The sequence below is a fragment of the Nothobranchius furzeri genome, chromosome 13 (genome assembly GCF_043380555.1).
Source record: "Nothobranchius furzeri strain GRZ-AD chromosome 13, NfurGRZ-RIMD1, whole genome shotgun sequence".
Lineage (NCBI taxonomy): Eukaryota > Metazoa > Chordata > Actinopteri > Cyprinodontiformes > Nothobranchiidae > Nothobranchius > Nothobranchius furzeri.
In genome coordinates this window covers 22,991,907-23,009,711 of record NC_091753.1, presented here as the reverse complement: position 1 = coordinate 23,009,711, position 17,805 = coordinate 22,991,907, and the positions used below count along the sequence as shown (strand labels likewise).

Here is a 17,805-nt window from a genome sequence, read left to right as displayed (position 1 = left end):
TCCTACACATTATTTATATACACACACCAATAATACTATTGATAACATGGAAAGGCTATGAACCTAAGACAATGTAAGACAGAGGTGAAGCTGTATGCATTTAAGATATTTAATAATGATAATCATGGCTGCTGAAAAATCTAATCTCCAGTTCACATCCAGACAGAATTATCCTCTCCTCTGTCTCATGAACAGCAGCAGCTGGGATGTTTATGACCACAAAGCTGTTGTTTTTAACATGCCTACTTTCAAATGAAGCACACTCATCTTGTTTAGGCATTTTCTTTCTTGTGCTTACTCACTATTTTGTTTGGAGGTCATCTATCCAGCTCTTTAAAAAATGTTTAATATTTGTTTTTGTGAAGCACTTTGTGATTTTTATCTTGAGAGGCGCCATATAGAAGATTGTTTCTTCTGTCTGCGCATTTAACCACTGATCAGATGCTGCTGCTGTAAATCATTGCGGGAACATGCGTGGTGTCAGATAACTCGTCTCTTCTCTCCTCAGCCAGGGCCAATGGAGCTGTATGCGCAGCGCGCCTCGCGGCAGCGATGCGCCAAAATGCAGACTCTCATGATGCGCCAGTCCGGGAATTGGGAGGGGTGGCTGTTTGAGGACGTAAAGATATTTTTTCAGAAATTTTGGAAATTTTGACAAAAAAGTGACTGTAAATACTCCAAATAAGAAGTGGCCGTACCGGCGCACTTGGGTGGGAGGCTGGACGTTGCTGCAGCCTGCTGGATCCTATGACACGGATCTCTAACGTGTGAGGGGAAGGTTAAAGGCTGACACCGGCCCTAGAGAACACGGGCCGTTCTGGGGTTCTCCAGAACTCACAGATGGGCAGTCTGCCACTGCTCCCAGGAAACCCAACCACATGGCAAGACTTGAAAACAGGGATTCACGTATGTAATACATCAGAAAGCATGCGTATGTGATCTAAAGCTAGGGTGGGGGCTAAAAAGTGGCAGAAAAGGTGGGAGGGGTCATTCAAGGTGATCCGGGCGACATCATGCATCGCAGTACAAAATTGCCAAGAAAGCATCCATCCATTTGCATCTGTTGTTGCTGATTTTGGTGCTAACCTTTCAGAATTGACAAGTGAAAAGTTCAACTGGCGTCTGACGAGATGCCATACAAGGCAGGCTGCCGAGCGGGGCTCTAACTGCTTCTGACAGGTACCGTGTGTTCGCCCAGAGCCACAAAACACGGGGCCGTGGCAGGTACAGCTTGTCCCATCACACACATCACGCAACACTACGGTGGTCTGCCATGGCTGGAGCATGTAAACAAATAAGAGTCACAAGAAATTCTAAATGTCATCCCAAAGTTTAACTATGACTAATTACACCTCACCTAAGAAGCTCAAATCAACCAAGCACCACCTGCCACCAGAAAACACCTCAACACAAAAAGAGAATGAAATTCTGCCAAGAGATTCAGAATAGCTGAGCGGGTTGTCAGGGAAATTAATTTAACTATATCACAGGAAGTCCTGGAAATGCTGCTGGGGTTGTACTAAGAGCTTTGCCAACAAATGAGACACCAGAGCAGTTAAAGAATCCACTTCTCAACCCACAGAAAGGCAGGTAGCCTCAAGCCAGTAGTGTCATCTAAAGCCAATCACAGTCCACTTCAGCACAGGAGCCATCACATCCCCATTCTGCACCATGTCATCGTCCAATCTAACATGACAGGGTGCATATGTGAAAAAGCCAATTCTGGCTGCTAGCAAATATCACAAATGTGCAAAAAACCACAAGCTAGAAGGGATTAGTTAAAATGTCAAGAGATCAGTCGCTTGCTTTGGCCTTGTCCTCCACAGCAACCTGTTCATTTCTAAGAACGTATATTTGACCAGTAGGCATGATTCGCAGCTGAGCGCATCTGTTTGAGCAATATTTTACAGGGTGCGTGTGTGTTTGTGCGTGTTAGCATGCACGCCCCTGGCAGTCCGGGACATCTTGTGCCTGTCACTGAGATTGCTGAGCGCCTCATTTGCCACATGTGGCTGAGCTGACAGCAGAGTGGCTCGTGTATCAGAGGTCCATGTGATGTGTGTCCACACCAACAAAAACTACAAACTATCACACTACAGTCCAATACACTCATGGATCAGCTCACACACACACACACACAGCTGAAATACTCAGCCTCTGCTTCAGTCCGAGATTAGCTGTTAAATCACAACATTAATGAACACTAACTCACACAATCAAACTCTGCGATGTCACATCTTTTTACTTTTTGCTGGATTAAATATGAAAAATAAACTTGTGTCATTTTTCTGAGCTTGAGGACTTATTTTCATTATTTTTAATTAAAAAGTTGAATAGCAATACAAAAAGTTGAATAGCAATACAACACAATAAACAATCAACAACAATCTTCCTGCTTATAACATACCGCCAATCCACCAGTCAGTACATCCCACTCTAGTCGCCAAGTAGTCCCTTAAGGTTACCAATATGTCCATCCAAGATGCCGTGGTATTTAAAGCTGAGTTACTGATCCTTGCTGATTATTGTTCCATATAGGCAATGCCCATTTATACTCAAAGCCAGTGCACAAAAGACATATTTGGTGGTTTCCATCTTTGAGCAATGATTTTCTTCATAGCAGTCAATGCTGAAAGGCAGATCTATGGGTTTTCTTCATATGTGATAGCTGCGAGTCATCATTTAGTAAGTGAACAACAGAGTCCAACTGGAGAGGGACACCACTTAAATCAGCAATACAATGAAGTACTTTAACTTGAACCCCAGGACATTTCTATACAAATTATCCTAGAAGAATTTTGGCATTTAATGCTTAATAATTGGCATTAAATAGGCTCTGTGACAAAATGTCATACACTTTTATTCAATGATTGAGTTTTTTGTTTTTTGTTTGTTTATTTAAGGCCCCCTAAACATTATGCCAAATTTTCAACCTATCAAGTTTAAGGCCCTGGGTGGACAACTCATCCTCCCAGTCTTTCATTTCTGAGGAGGGCATGACACTGTGGGTCAACAGGCTGTTATAAATATACGAAACCATCTTTTTGGGTGCCTCTTGTAACTAGTTGGACCTTGGGTGCTCACTTACACCTGATCCCCAGAGGACTCTCTAGGCTTTACAAGCAAATGTTATTCTACAGTTAAAAAAAAAGAAAAAAAGGCAACAGTGCAACTCGCACAGACCAAAGCAAAATGGAACACGAAGCAGAAACAGCAACGTCAACCACCGAGACTGCTCTGTTTTCACCTAGGAAGAGCTTGAAATATCCTGTGTGAGAATATTTTAGATTTCCAAAGCAAAGACGTCTCTCGCCCATCTGCAGAGCTGGCAGATAAAACGTTGTGATACCTCCAACTTGTTATCATCTCTGAGATTATTAGGCAGAAAAACAAGCACCAACTGAGTCAGATTATGTTAGTGACTGAAGAGATTTAATAATAATATCACAAAAATCAAGTGAACAAAGGTTTATTTAGTAATGTTTTACAATTTCTCTGTATTTGTCTGTACCCAAGCCATTTTAACATTTAACCAACAGATTCTCTTTATAATTCATTATTGTCCAAATAATATTCTTACTGATGGACCACTTTTTGATAACTTTTGAGTTTATTATTCTCCAGACATGAAAGTTAATTTCACTATAGTTGCTCTTTATCTAACAATCCTGTAGCATCTTTTAAATAATCTGTTCCATTTTTACCTGCTTCTTTATCTCAGAGGAACTTAGCAGAGGGAAATATTTTAATTTCGAACCCTTCACAAAGTGATGAACTAGTTCATAGTGTTACTTCTTCTTAACATGTGGCATTAGATGATGTTGCCCCTTTAAAAAAAGAAGGTAATCAAGCACAGGGAGTTGGCTCCCTGGTTTAATTCTGAACTGCGTACTTTAAAATTGAACTCTAGGAAATTGGAGAGCACATGGTGCTCTACACGCCAGGAGGAGTCCAACTTATTCCTGGAAAATAGTTTATCGCTTTATACAAATAAGCTTCAACAAGCTAAAACCGCACAGTTTTCATCACTAATTGAGAATAAGAATAATCATTTTTTTTTCTATTCAGTGCAGTTGCCAAACTTACACAGAAACATAGCTCTGGAAAGAAACGGAGAGCACCCACGTTAAATGGAGCTTCTGGATACAATTGGTAATGAACTTAAAGGGACATTATGGAAGTTTGACAGCCAAAACATGTATAGAAATAATAAATTTCTTCTTCATACATCCTCCTGCAATGCCCTGGTCCTGTAGAATGAGCTCTGGCATTTTTACTGTGATTGCCTGATTTTCTGTAAAATCACAGAAAAAGAGAGATGCTCGGGTCGAGCAGGCTGCTTCATGCGCGTTCACGCTCAGGCATCGCCTGTGGCATTTGCTATCCATAGCTTTAGCAGCAGAGAGAGAGGTAGTGCCAACTCAGCGACTTTGTTGCTGTTCCTAACGCCTAGTGATGAACCTAGCTACATTTCTGAGGACCCTTAGCCACTTTCTTCTAAATATTTCCTGCAAATTAGCAACAAAATAGCCATTTTCGCTCCGAACGTCGTTTCAGCTGTCATCAAGGATATAAAAGTTACAGATGCAAAAGACGTGACTGGTAGCCTAGTGAACTAGACCAAATTCTTGCTTTGCAAAGTTTGGTCTAGGCATGCTCCATTGGAACCTCAGCAGCTCCTACCAGGACTCTGGCTGGCCAATCACAGCTCTCTAGAGGGGTTTCAAACACATAAAGAGCTGTGATTGGTCCATAATGGTGGGCCAATCATGGTGCTCTATCTGCTTAGTGAACAAATCACAGAGCTTTATCCGCTTTGTGGGCCAATCAGGGCACTCTATATGCCTGGTGGGTGGGATGATGCAACAGAGTGAAACAAGAGTATGTCACATTCATTGTCCAATGGAATGTGGAGATCATTTGAAAGACAACGGTAGAACCCGCCCCACAACCGAGAGCCGTCAATGGAGCATGGCCAGACTAAATAATACATTTATTTAGTCTGGCTTGCCAGGCTACGTGACTGGTGCTTTTGCTCATCGAATAAGACGATGGAGTCTCGTGCAGAAGACCCGGGTTCGATTCTCGATGTGAACATAGTTTGTTTAGAGTTTATTTTTTACATTAATGGGGTTTTTTTTTTACAGTAAGATGCCCAAATTTTTATTTGAGACTCGCCGAATGGCATTGAATTCACAGTTAAAAAAGATGTGGGTTCAACTTTCATTTTGGAACAATTTTTCAAGCAAGGGAAGGGAATGATCTGAGCATGCAGGAGGACTGACCCATCATAAACCTTTGTCGGCTGTGCTGAAGAGAAAGGTACAGAACCAAATTAATTAATTAGCTGCACATTCTCTTGTCCTCTGGGCCACATACACACACACACACACACACACACACACACACACACACACACACACACACACACACACACTTGTAAGTCGCTTTGGACAAAAGCGTCTGCTAAATACATAAATACATAAACATAAACTCACACACACACACAAGGGACTGTCTCAGCTGTTATTTTCGTTAAGGAGTGTGCACGTACAGCATGCGCGCCTCGTGCGCGAGCCTACTATTGAAGCTGCCGTTACACTTTTGGCCTGAGGGGGCAATCGTGAGCATAAAAATTCAAAACTCCGTAAAGTCCCTTTAATAAACTGAAGGATTGGTTCGACCTTAAAAAATTAACACTGCATTTAAATAAAACAAAGTATAAAATATTTGGCAATAGATCAGCCATTACCAACAAGAAACTTCTGATAAACGATATGGAAATTGAAAAAGTGGCTGAAATTAAATTCCTTGGTGTAATGATAGATGAAATGCTGAGACATATCAAATATATAAATTCAGAAATGTCTAAATCAATTTCATTACTCTTTAAAGTAAAATATTTCTTAAATCAGTCATCATTATACATTTTGTACTGCTCCTTCATTCTACCATACATGACTTATTGTGCTGAAGTCTGGAGGAAGACATAAGACAACTATTAACTCTTTATATCTTCTTCAAAAAAAGGCCATAAGAATAATCCCCAGATCATCCTACGCTGAACCAACAAATGCTCTTTTTATCAAATAAAAATATTTGAAATTTGGAGACCTGGTTAACTTCAAAATACTTCAGTTTATGTTCAAAATCAAAAATCAACAATTACCGAACAACATCCAACGGCTTTTCCAATTAGGCGGGACTATTTTAGTTTGAGAGGAAGAAGCATGTTTATAAAGCCAGCTGTACGAACTAATGCCAAACTTTATTGTATTTCAACAAGGGGAGTCCAGTTATGGAAGAACTGTAGTAATGATTTGAAAAAATGTCTAAATATTGGTAAATTTAAATATAAGATAAAATAATCTGTACTTGAAACATATAAAAAATGTATACAAAATAATTAGTAATTAATTTAATTTATACAATTAGTCATTATGGGCCATGTAGCTCATTTGTTTATTAGGATTTATTTGTGTCAATAGCAAATGTGTACATGTACATATACCGTAAATCCTCTAATACAGGCCCGGGCCTGTATTTGACTCAAGCTCATCAAGCTCCAGGCCTTTATTGGAAGGAGGGCCAGTATTAGAGGCAGGCCTCTATTTCTATTTGAGCAAAATGAACTAATGGTTTGCTGGAGTTTTTGACAATTAAAAGTGCGCCCACATTTTCAAAGTTAAACACATTTCTTTTAACAACGGTAGTTCCTGCTTCAGCCATCTCCCCCCTCCCCTTGCTTCAGCCCTCTCTCCCCTCCCCCTGCGCAGCGGCGCAAACTCACTGATGTGCCTGCAGCCTCTCGGAGTTCCTGCTGCTCTAAACATTAAAATAATTATTTCATTTTCTGTTCCTCACTTCTGATGACCTTCAATGGTGTCTGTTTGTTGAAACAGCAGGTACAAAAACTAACTTGTTTTTATTTGACTATTTTTCTGTCTTGTCTGTTTATTATCTTCCTGCATCTCCTCTCAATCCTAAAGAAAAACTGCTGCCTGGGTTCATATATATTCACCTTATGAGTTACCTTTGAACTGCAGTTCTAAAAGATCTACCGACCGCAAAAACAGCGGAGCGCTTGCTGTTTGGCGGCTGTATCAGTGATCAGTGCGTCGGAGGACAAGGTGATGCGCGCAGCGCCCCGCTCCACAGCATGCAGCCAAACGCATCAGGCGCAAATAAAAGACAGAAAACATTAAAGGAAATGAACTGACATGAACGATCGCGTGTTAAATTAGTTTTTGAGGTGGCGACACCTGATTGTTACTGTGGCCGTGCTCAGGAGGCAGATCTACCGACCGCGAAAACAGCTGAGCGCTCCCTGCTGTGATCTGTGCGTCGGAGGACAAGGTGAAGCGCCCCGCTCCACAGCAGCGATACACATCAGGCGCAACTAAAAGACAGAAAACATTAAAGGAAATGAACCGACATGAACGATCGCGTGTCAGTACCTACGGTCTGGCACTTGAGTTTTACCCCCAAAAAGAGAATGTGATCATACGATAATTCAATAGGGAGCGTGGTGTCACAGACGCGGAAGTGATAGCGTCGGTGCTCTAGGAAACCCCCGAGCGTTCGAGCGTCAACGAAGTGACACGGAAATGCCGGGCTTTCCAGAAGTAAGTAAGATAACTTACTATGAGCTGATAGTTCGTTGGATTGATCGGTAGGTTGGAAACTCTGATCGTGAATCTGAAGAAACGATGACTGAGTGGTGAGCTGGAAAGGCGACTTCCGTTTATAGCTGCGGTTTGTGACGTAGGCGCGACGTGAAGGGAATCCCCGCGAGGGGCATGCTGGGAGTCCCTACTTCGCGGATTTTCACCTATCGCGGCCAGGTCTGGAACGCATCTACCGCGATAAACGAGGGATTACTGTAGTTCATACACCCCTACTGCTGCTCTCCAGAGTGTTCTGCAGCATAATCAGCACGTTCTCTTTGAACTTGATAGTGTAATGACCTGGCTGGGGTTGTAAGCCAGGTGCATTCTGGGTATTGTGTTATATGTGTTTCCTATCGTTCTGCTAGTTCCTATGTGCTGATTTGCGTGTTGTGTGAGTGTTATGTAAGCCACAGGGAAGGTGATGTGTGTTCTGTGGAGCGGGTTGAATTAGCATGGTTAACTGACACCGTGACTCTGTGTGGTAGGAGCGTGATAGAGGATGTGTCTGTAGCGTTACAAAGCGTTGACGAAAAAGCCTATAAAAGGCTGCGTGAACTTCTACTGGCTCCTGCTGGTTGATTTGGGGACTATACCCTGCCACTGGGACACTCGTACTTGCTTGTTACCACATTCCATCCGGCCACAATAAGAGACCGGCCATTATTTACATCCGCTGACTCCGACACCGGCCAAAATTGGAGACCCGGCCTTTAATTGAATACTGGCCTGTATTAGAGGATTTACGTTATGTTTATAATTCTTTCTTTCTTTTTTCTCCCTCTTTTCCTTTTGTTGGTACTGATTATCATATTTCATTCTTGGTAAACTGCTGTGATCATTCTGCATTTAATATATTTCAATTTAGGTTTAAATGACTTCATGGGTTTTGGGCTATAAAATGGATCAAATTTGAGTGTCACAGCAAAGGGTTTGACTACTTAGGACTATGTGACATTTCAGTTTTTCTTTTTTAACAACTCTGCAGAAATTTCTAAAATTCTGAATTTTTCTGTCAAAATGGGGTGCTGTGTGTACATTATTGAGGAGAAATATGAATTTAATTGATTTTAGCAAATGGCTGCTATATAACAAAAGAAATTGACAGAAGTCTGAATATTTTCCGTACCCACTGTAGTTTTCTTTACTGTAACCTTCTGAAGAGGTAAATATATTTTGACTATCTACATTAAAGGTACAGATCACTGAAAAAAATGTTTTATGATTATTTCTGATTATGTATAATAAGTCACTCTGAGTTTTTCATGCAGGCTGAACATGAATAGTCTCCTACATCTATCTCCTGCATTAGCTTCTGATAGAAAAGCAACGGTAAAACTCTAGGATTTAAAAGGTTAGGAAATAAGGTCTGTATCATAGTAATGAACCTAACTCCAAAATTGAACTTCTTTGAAACAAAATTTTGGGTGATCGAAGGTCTTTTTCGCATCTAAGAACAATAATACACAGAATATGTAAAAGGCGACGGATCCGGTCACTAGACAAAACTTTATATCTCGCATTTCTTACACAAAGGCAACACAATGTGCTTTACGAATTTGTTTTCTTACCACAAGTTCTAGACAAGGACCTAAACAGAACCATAAAGGGGCATTATGGAAGTTTGACAGCCAAAACATGTATAGAAATAATACATTTCTTCTTCATACATTCTCCTGCAATGCCCTGGTCCTGTAGAATGAGCCCTGGCATTTTTACTGTGATTGCCTATTTTTCTGTAAAATCACAGAAAAAGAGAGATGCTCGGGTCAAGCAGGCTGCTTCATGTGCGTTCACGCTCAGGCATAGCCCTCCAAACCGTTCTTTGAATGTTGTTTCAGCGGTCATCAAGGATATAAATGTTACAGATACAATACAAAGGACAGCACTGGTGCATTAGCTCGCCTAGTAAGACGGACTCTCGTGCAGAAGACCCGGGTTCGATTCTGGATGAATATATAGTTGTTTTAGAGTTTCTTTTTTACATTAATGGTATATTCTTTTGCAGTAAGATGCCCAAACTTTTATTTGAGACTCGCCGAACGGCATTGAATTCACAGATAAAAAAGATGTGGGTTCAACTTTCATTTTGGAACAATTTTTCAAGCAAGGGAAGGGAATGATCTGAGCATGCAGGAGGACTGATCCATCATAAACCTTTGTCGGCTGTGCTGAAGAGAAAGGTACAGAACCAAATTATTTAATTAATTAGCTGTGTGTTCTCCTGTCCTCCCCCCCCCCCCCCCCCCCCCCCCCCACACACACACACAAGGGACTGTCTCGGCTGTTATTTTCATTAAGGAGTGTGCACGTACAACATGCGCGCCTCGTGCACGAGCCTACTATTGAAGCTGCCGTTACGCTTTTGGCCTGAGGGGGCAATCATGAGCATAAAAATTCAAAACTCCGTAAAGTCCCTTTAAGGAATATATTAAAATATAAATTAATCAATGACATTTATTGATAATAACTCAATCAAGCTGAACTTTGTCTGGTTTAGGGATAAGCGTAACCAATGCTCTGATCCCAATGGAATGAACCAACCTAAAAAGCATACTGTAGTGCTTTGGTCCAAACTGGTCCAAGAACATCCTAAAGCTTAAATAAAGCTAAAGCCGGGCATACCCTGTACAACTTTTATAGTCGTTGCATTCAGATCCATCTCTAAACTGTATGGCTTAATCGCAGAGCAAAACTCACGAGAAATGTTCGCACACTATACGAACCAATACTCAAATGCGACCGGACTGCTCACAATGTACATGTCTAACCTAAAATTTGCTAACTGTAGAGGTTTTCATGTGCTGTTATTGATGTCTACTGTACTTCAGTTTTGCCCTAGTTGCAGGACACACATGAGTTTATGGGGGTTGGAGGACGAAGTTGGAAAGGAGATCTGTTTTATTTAACGTAACAGCAAACACGCTTTCTTGACAATCCTTGCCATTGATTGCAGAGAAAACTAAAAATAAAAGACGGCATGTGTGAAAACAGAATTACCTGGACAGCCATGTTGGCACATGCTCTGTGTGAGTGGTTCTGCACTTTGGTCGCAGCACAGCTTCAAAAGCGCGATACCCTCACAAGGGATGAGCAAAACAATCAACATGTTTGATATTCGTACAATCGCACGATCGCTCATAGGGAGCTGGTCAAGAGGTTTTAATTGTTTCTAGTTACCCCTGTATACTACACAATGTAAAATTCAACCCGATCTCAGGGATTCTTGCAAGACAAAAATGGGCTTAAACCAGGCCAAAAATCACACAATGTGTGCTCGGCCTGAGATATAGCTGAATTTAAATTCCATCTATAGGGAGCAACCTTTATTTATTGCTTTCACTGCAACTAAAAGTTAATTTAATGCCATAGAGGACTTATTTTGAGACGTTACCATTCAGATATACCACACCTGACTAATTGTTTAGGCCATACAACTCTCAACTGAGTCAGAGGTAAGAACTGTTTCCATCCAAAGTTGGAGGGAGCTTCAAGGAGATGAATAAGCTGCTAAAATGTTTAAAACAAAATCCTCAACATGAAGAAGTCAGCTTAACAATGAACATGAGCTGATTGGCTCTTGGCCTTCTGATGTTTTTTGTAATTTAGGTGATGTGAACAGAGGAGCAATGGGCAGCGCGCAAATTTCGTGAGCAATCCGCTTCGTGTCGCTCCGCAGCTGGTGTGTTCCAGGCCTTACAACAGTACAATCCAGCCAAACCAGCCTTACAGTAATAGAGTGGGAAGCATGGCAAAAATGAATATGGTACCATCGATTAACCCTTTGATGCATAATGGTCACTACAGTGGACAGGTACTCAAAATTGTTATTTATTTGTTTTTGCTATTAAGCACAGCTGTTGAAGACTTTATTGCATTTGAGCCCCTCCATTTGGACTTCAGTAAGCCAAGCCAACATATTTCATGTTCAGAATGCACGCTGTCCACCGAGGTGGACATGTAATAAACTATTTGTAAATTATAAAATTTTACAAAAAATATTTGTTGAAATTTGTTTCATTCACACCTAAAGATGAATGAAAAAAAATTGTTAAAAAAAATCATGGTTGAAGATTTCATAATTCATGCATCAAAGGGTTAACATGCTTCCCAGATTTCACATCTTTTTCAGCCCTAGACCTCCCATTTGTTGGTTTCTTTTAAATGTTTTGCATAACGATCTTCTCATGAGGAAAGCTGTGATACTTAAATCGGTTACTTTGCTGTCTTTCGACTGGAAATCACAAACAAAAGTGGCACAACATGTCACTGTAACCCTTCTCTAACAACAGCTAAGCTAAATGCGAACGCCAAAGCGAATGTCTACAACCAGTTTGCATCATCATCACACAATGTCTTGCACACTCGAAAACATGGCTAACCCTGTACCTCAAAAATTGTTTGAAAACAGCTAAGATTGTGTGAATAGAAAATAAATACATTTCTGGGAGTTTATCACTGTGTTTTCATGTAGCTGAGATACATATTTTGTGCCATGTGTCTTTATATTCGGGGTTCCCTTTAAGATTACCTGGAGATGCTGACCTGTCTTCTAGTGTGTATGGATGGATGTGTGGTGCTCGTGGTTTTATAATGGTCTTGTGATAAACAAGGTGAACCTTACACGAGTGTTATTCTGTAGCAGCGAGCCATTTCAGTAGGCTAAACAATGTTAGTATAGATCGGCATGTTGCTACAAAGCCTGCTAAAATAATCTTCAGGAATTATCAAATAGAAACTACAGTAAATCTGATTTAATCTTTGACTGGAACCCCTTCCCGATGCAGTTACATGTGTTTGTCTTTCTCTATCCATTTAGGAGCCTTTTAGCTCTTTGACCAAGTCCACTAGGCAGTTTCCTGCTAGTACCACGGCTTTGTGGTCATTAGTGTCAGTGTCCTGCTCATCCTACCAGCAGTGCAACAGGATCGCTCAAAGACCTTTACAGCCCCCAAGGGCCTCTCAGGCTGCCTCTGCCACAGTTCCAGAAGGGAAGTTCAGGACAAAAATACGGCTTAAAAAGTAAAACTAATAAATTAGACAAGAGAAATACAAACGAGGGTCAATTGTAAAAACAGGATAAAGAACAATAAAAGAATTTAATATTTAACAAGGTGCTAAGAGGGTTTAGAAAACGGTTCAAAAAGCATTCAAAATGTGATTCGGAATTCCCCTGAACAAAATCTGAGACATTAGGAAGATAAATGCAGCATGGATCTGATTCTAACACAATTACAATAAACAGCTATTATTTTATGATTAAGAGGAGAAAGACAGGTGCAATAAAAACAAAGTGTGAGCAGATTGAACATGAGCCATCCTCCATATGCTAGATTTCTGAATAACTCGGCTGTTTTGTAGCAACCAAATAAAAGCTGTGGACGTGTAGAGCAAAATACGTCATTAGAAATGCACAATCTTGTCACGCTTGGTCAGCTCCACCTTGGTCCTAACTAGCTTTGGCTTTCTTTATCCTCCCCCTGGTGATGTGCTCCATCCACTCATAAACAGTTTTTTCCTGTCTGTCAAACAGACACTTCCCTTTTCTGATTCTGTATGTAGGACTTTGTAATTTAATCACTAAATCAACCAAATGCAAAAAATACTAGTCACTTGAAATAAAGTGTTACAAATGCATTTGTTGGCAGAAAGTGGATTTCATTTTGTGTTTTCACTTTGTGGGAGAATGCATCATTTTGTGCTTGTAATAAGAAAAACTGACATTTTAAATGATATACTGATATTGTTCAGGTTGAAATACAGTGAGGTAGATTTTAACCTTTCCTGCGTGCCTTATGAGCCCATCTATCATGTCAGTCATGTGCATTTTGTTAGATGGTACGGCTGGGGCTGTGCATGCATTTTAATGGTTGGGGTGAAACATCAATAACTGCTCCCAGTGTGTGTCCATAATATCAAGGGAGTTAAAATATTTCACAAGCGATAAGGAGGAGTTTCAGTGATCCATACAGGTGACTCAGACTTTTCAGATCAAATTATTGTGATTCAGAAACTTCAGTGACCACTTCCAGGTGGTCAAAGGGGCCGGTGGCACCAGTGTTTGTAGGCCTCGCCTCTCTCAATGCGCCTCAAGGCAGCTGGCAGTTGCGGCTTCATCATAGCTCATCTCCACCATTGTGTGAATGTGTGTGCGCGTGGGTGAATGACTGTGTTGTGAAGCGCCTTGGGGGGCTACAGAACTCTAAGAAGGAACTACACAAATACAACCCCATTCAGTGGTAAAACTTGTAGAAGACTGATATTTGATTTTAACTTAACAATGTCAAGATAAATACAGCAAATTCAGTAAATAAGCCAAAAAAGTCCGAGAGCTATGAGAATGGCATGAACGCTGATGGAGGAGAAGCTGACAGCGAAGGTGAAAGGCTAAAGTAAAGCTTCAGTCACTCACACGTCTTCTACACTGACAGAACCGGTTAGTGAAAGCTCCATCTTGTTCTGACAGAAGGGGGAGGAAATGGAGGAAAAGTGGGAGGTGGGGGAGCCTCAAACTTAAAGGTCAACTTTATCCACTAAGGACGGGGTGCTCACAGAAACATCGCTTTGGGATTTTTTTTCACGGATCACCTGAAAGGGATGCTCTTATTTGGTGTGGGTTTGTGTGAGCCCGTCCACGTCTGGCTGGAAGATGAGAATTAGTTTATATTTTTGCAATCTTACAGTAACTGAAGGGTCAAATCTAAAAGATAAGGAAGATAAATAATCAATATTATCAAAAATATCATGATTTGCTCTTAACGGTTCATGCTAACAAGCCGTCACATGCTACTGCTGACTTTAAATGTGGGAACACACCACAGCAGGTGTGTGTGTGTGTGTGTGTGTGTGTGTGTGTGTGTGTGTGTGTGTGTGTGTGTGTGTGTGTGCGTGCGTGCGTGTGCGTGTGTGTGTGTGTATAGATTAATTCATCCACTGATGGGGGAGTTATTGGGGGTAGACATACATCACCAATGTTTTACAGTGAAATCCCAATTTATCATGATTTGAACAGCTTTGTTACCAAGTACTTGCTTGCATTTCAGTCTTCACTAATCAAAATATTGAGCTTTCTCCTCTTCTCCATCTGCCATGACAACTTCATACAGATGGGATAAAATTGAACTGGTTTGCCAGCTCTTATTCAGGAGTGATATTCATCACCGTTATGGACAGAATCTCTATGTGCACCTTTGGGATGGAGAGTGTTAAGTTTGGTGGAAGCTGGATCTCCTCTCTGCTTTTTGTGAAAGATGTGGTCCTCTTAGCTCAATCAGACTATAGCTGGGTCTCTATTATGGGATTTTGGAGACATTTTAGGGAAGGGGGAAAGTGATAGGGAAACTATGCTGACTTGTGTCTCCATACAGCATTGGCCCTTGTAGGAATTTGCCGAGACTTGAGACTATTGTGATCGTTTCAACAGTGAATGGCATTACTGATAAGTGCCAAAAATCATCCACTGACATTAATAACATTAAAGACAATTTATTCTGTCAAAGTATGCTGTAATATAATCTGATCATGGATTGGAGAGCAGTTGTGTGGCGTAAAAAGCAGCGCTCATTAACCAGAGGAAATGCAGTTGGGGTATTTTTTACGATGATTCGTTGGATAAGGCAAACAAAAATACAATGTTAGTGATTTTTTATGCGCCGAGAGTTTTGAAAACTGCCATTTTAAAGCAGCTGCTTATTTTACTTCCCTTTATTCTGCTTTGCCAGAAACTTGCCAATTTTAAACGTCAGTTGTTTGGCTTCATTTGCTGATATTATTTTCTACTGAGTTACAACCAATCTACTGAGCTACTCATGCCTCCATGCAGATACTCCGTTTGTCCCTGAAACAGCCTGGAATGTACCATAACATTACCAGTTTACTTATCAAGCACATTTAAAAACAGCATGCGAGCTGACCAACGCGCCTCACAGGGAACAGTAATAATACTAGGCCAACAAGCCATAACAACAAAGAATAAAAACTTAAAGATAAAACAAAGGACATCCAATCAGCCAATTAAAATACATAAATGGATGCTTACAATACAAATTAAATACTAATAAAATAAAAAGGCTAAAATATTGCATAGTGGAGATTAGGGCTGAACAATCTATCATTTTTGGACCGGAATTGCGATTTCAAACAGCACGATCACGAGACCGTCAAACCTGCGGTTTATAGCAGTCCTGAATGATCCAGGATCTGTTGAGTTGACTTTTTTTTACATCCGGGGTTTTCCCCTGTGTAACGGCGGTGGCAAGAGGCAGCACGGAGGAGGGCGGTGTGGTGTACCATCCGGAGCCAAGCCCAGTTCCACACACAGCGCTGCTATAGCCAATAATAATGGCACCGTAGTTGAGTGAGGGAGGGAGAGAGAGACTCCTGCATCGTAGTAGGTTCAAGCTGATTTTTAAAGCTTAGTTTATGCTTGACTTCATCAGCGCGAGTGCGGAGTCGCGCACTTTATTTGACTTAAAAGTTCAACTTTTCTTTTTAAAGGGGTTTGAATTTTTCTGATGGCACACATTATTCAAACAAGCTAACATGTCAGAGTGTCTCTTTCAATTCGTGCGTCTCTCTCACGGGGCTGACCGCAGCATAAACTAGGTTTTATAGCAGAGTTTTAGTGAGGAAAAACGTGCAGTCACCCTGCCTTGGTGATGCAGGGAAAACTGTGTGCAATATTTGTTATTTAATATATTTGGAAGCTATTTCTACCATCAGATTTCCTCCTTGCATTTTTGGAGTAGAACAAGAACATGTATTTTTTATATAAAGCACCTCGCTAGAAAAAAATCACAAGTTGCTTCACAAGCACATAAAAAGTAAAATGAAGATAAATATATTAATGGGAGAAAATATGAATAGCTTTAACTGTTTTTATTGTATGATTAGATATTAATTAAATATTAATGTGGATGATTTGTTGTACTAGATTAGAACCTAGACCATCTTTTCACGATGGCTTGGCAGGCTAGTGTTGTACCTTTGTTAGAGGGAAATTATGAATTAAAGTGTAATTGCAATTTCTGCTAAAAAATCACAATTCAATTTTTTCCTAAAATCGTTAAGCTCTAGTGGAGATGCATAATTCAGTAAAACAGATAAAGAACCCTAAAAGTTAAGCAAGATCACAAAAGCGGGTTTTAAGCATGGAGTTAAAAAACCACAACTGTAGGTGAATGTGGTCCTTTCGGGCTGACCTGGGGAAATTGAGATGGTTTTACATCTGGGCCAGCACGGACCAGGCTGGGTGGCTTTGGTCTGGGTCCCACACCAGAAGGGCACTCAATCACTCACTCACACACTCACACACACACTTAAGGTTGGTTTATGCTTGACGCGTCAGCGAGGTCCGCACGGCTCCGCGCGGAAAAGTTGCGTCATTTTGCTTCATTTAAACAACCACGCCCCTCCACCGCGTCTCCGCACGGCCCAAGATTTCCGCAACGCGCACCTCGGAAAATTTCTAACCACGCGGACAGTCGGACGCGGAAAAACATGGCGGACCGGCACGGCAGAGGTTCGTAAATACAGACATTTGTATGATTCAGCTCTCAGAGATCACCGTGATCAACATGTTAATAATTCTTGGAGAGAAATAGCTCGCACTGTCGGAAAAGACGAGAACGCTGTTAAAAATGCTGGAATGCCTTGTTGTAAACAGTGATTTCTACTTCTACTATTTTGTGGTGTTGGATGCATGCCGTAGAGCTCCATGCTGCCCCCTACAGTTTGGGAGAATATTGGCTCACCGCAGAGACGAGCCGCACAAACCATAAACGCTGCGAGTTGTGAAGCGCGTTCCAGCCGTGAGCCGCATCACCGCGCGGAAAGTGAATGCGTCAAGCATAAACCAAGCTTTACTTCTCAGGACTAGGGAAATCTCAGAGCATGTGGGTGGGACAAAAGACGTGCGGAAAAGTCTGGTGTCTCCCTTAAATGACTGCCATGCAGCTCAAGACACGGCAGTGCTGTGTCTGTGTGTGAGTGTGTGCTCCTCACAGCAGTGAGCAGAGACAGAGAGTTGCCACAGCTACAGTCAGAGACGACTAGGGTTGGGCATCGAGCATCGATTGGAACCGGAGCCAACTGTTACTTTTCCCATAATCATTCAAAGTTTTTTATTTCGATTCCTAGT

At 41.2% G+C, this 17,805-nt stretch overlaps 1 protein-coding gene across 2 annotated transcripts in view; it reads right to left on the bottom strand.

Moving 5' to 3' along the window:
• The window catches only part of brip1 (BRCA1 interacting helicase 1), an 87,781-nt gene that overhangs the window by 6,092 nt on the left and 63,884 nt on the right, over positions 1-17,805 (bottom strand). The gene's annotated exons all lie outside the window — the stretch shown is intronic.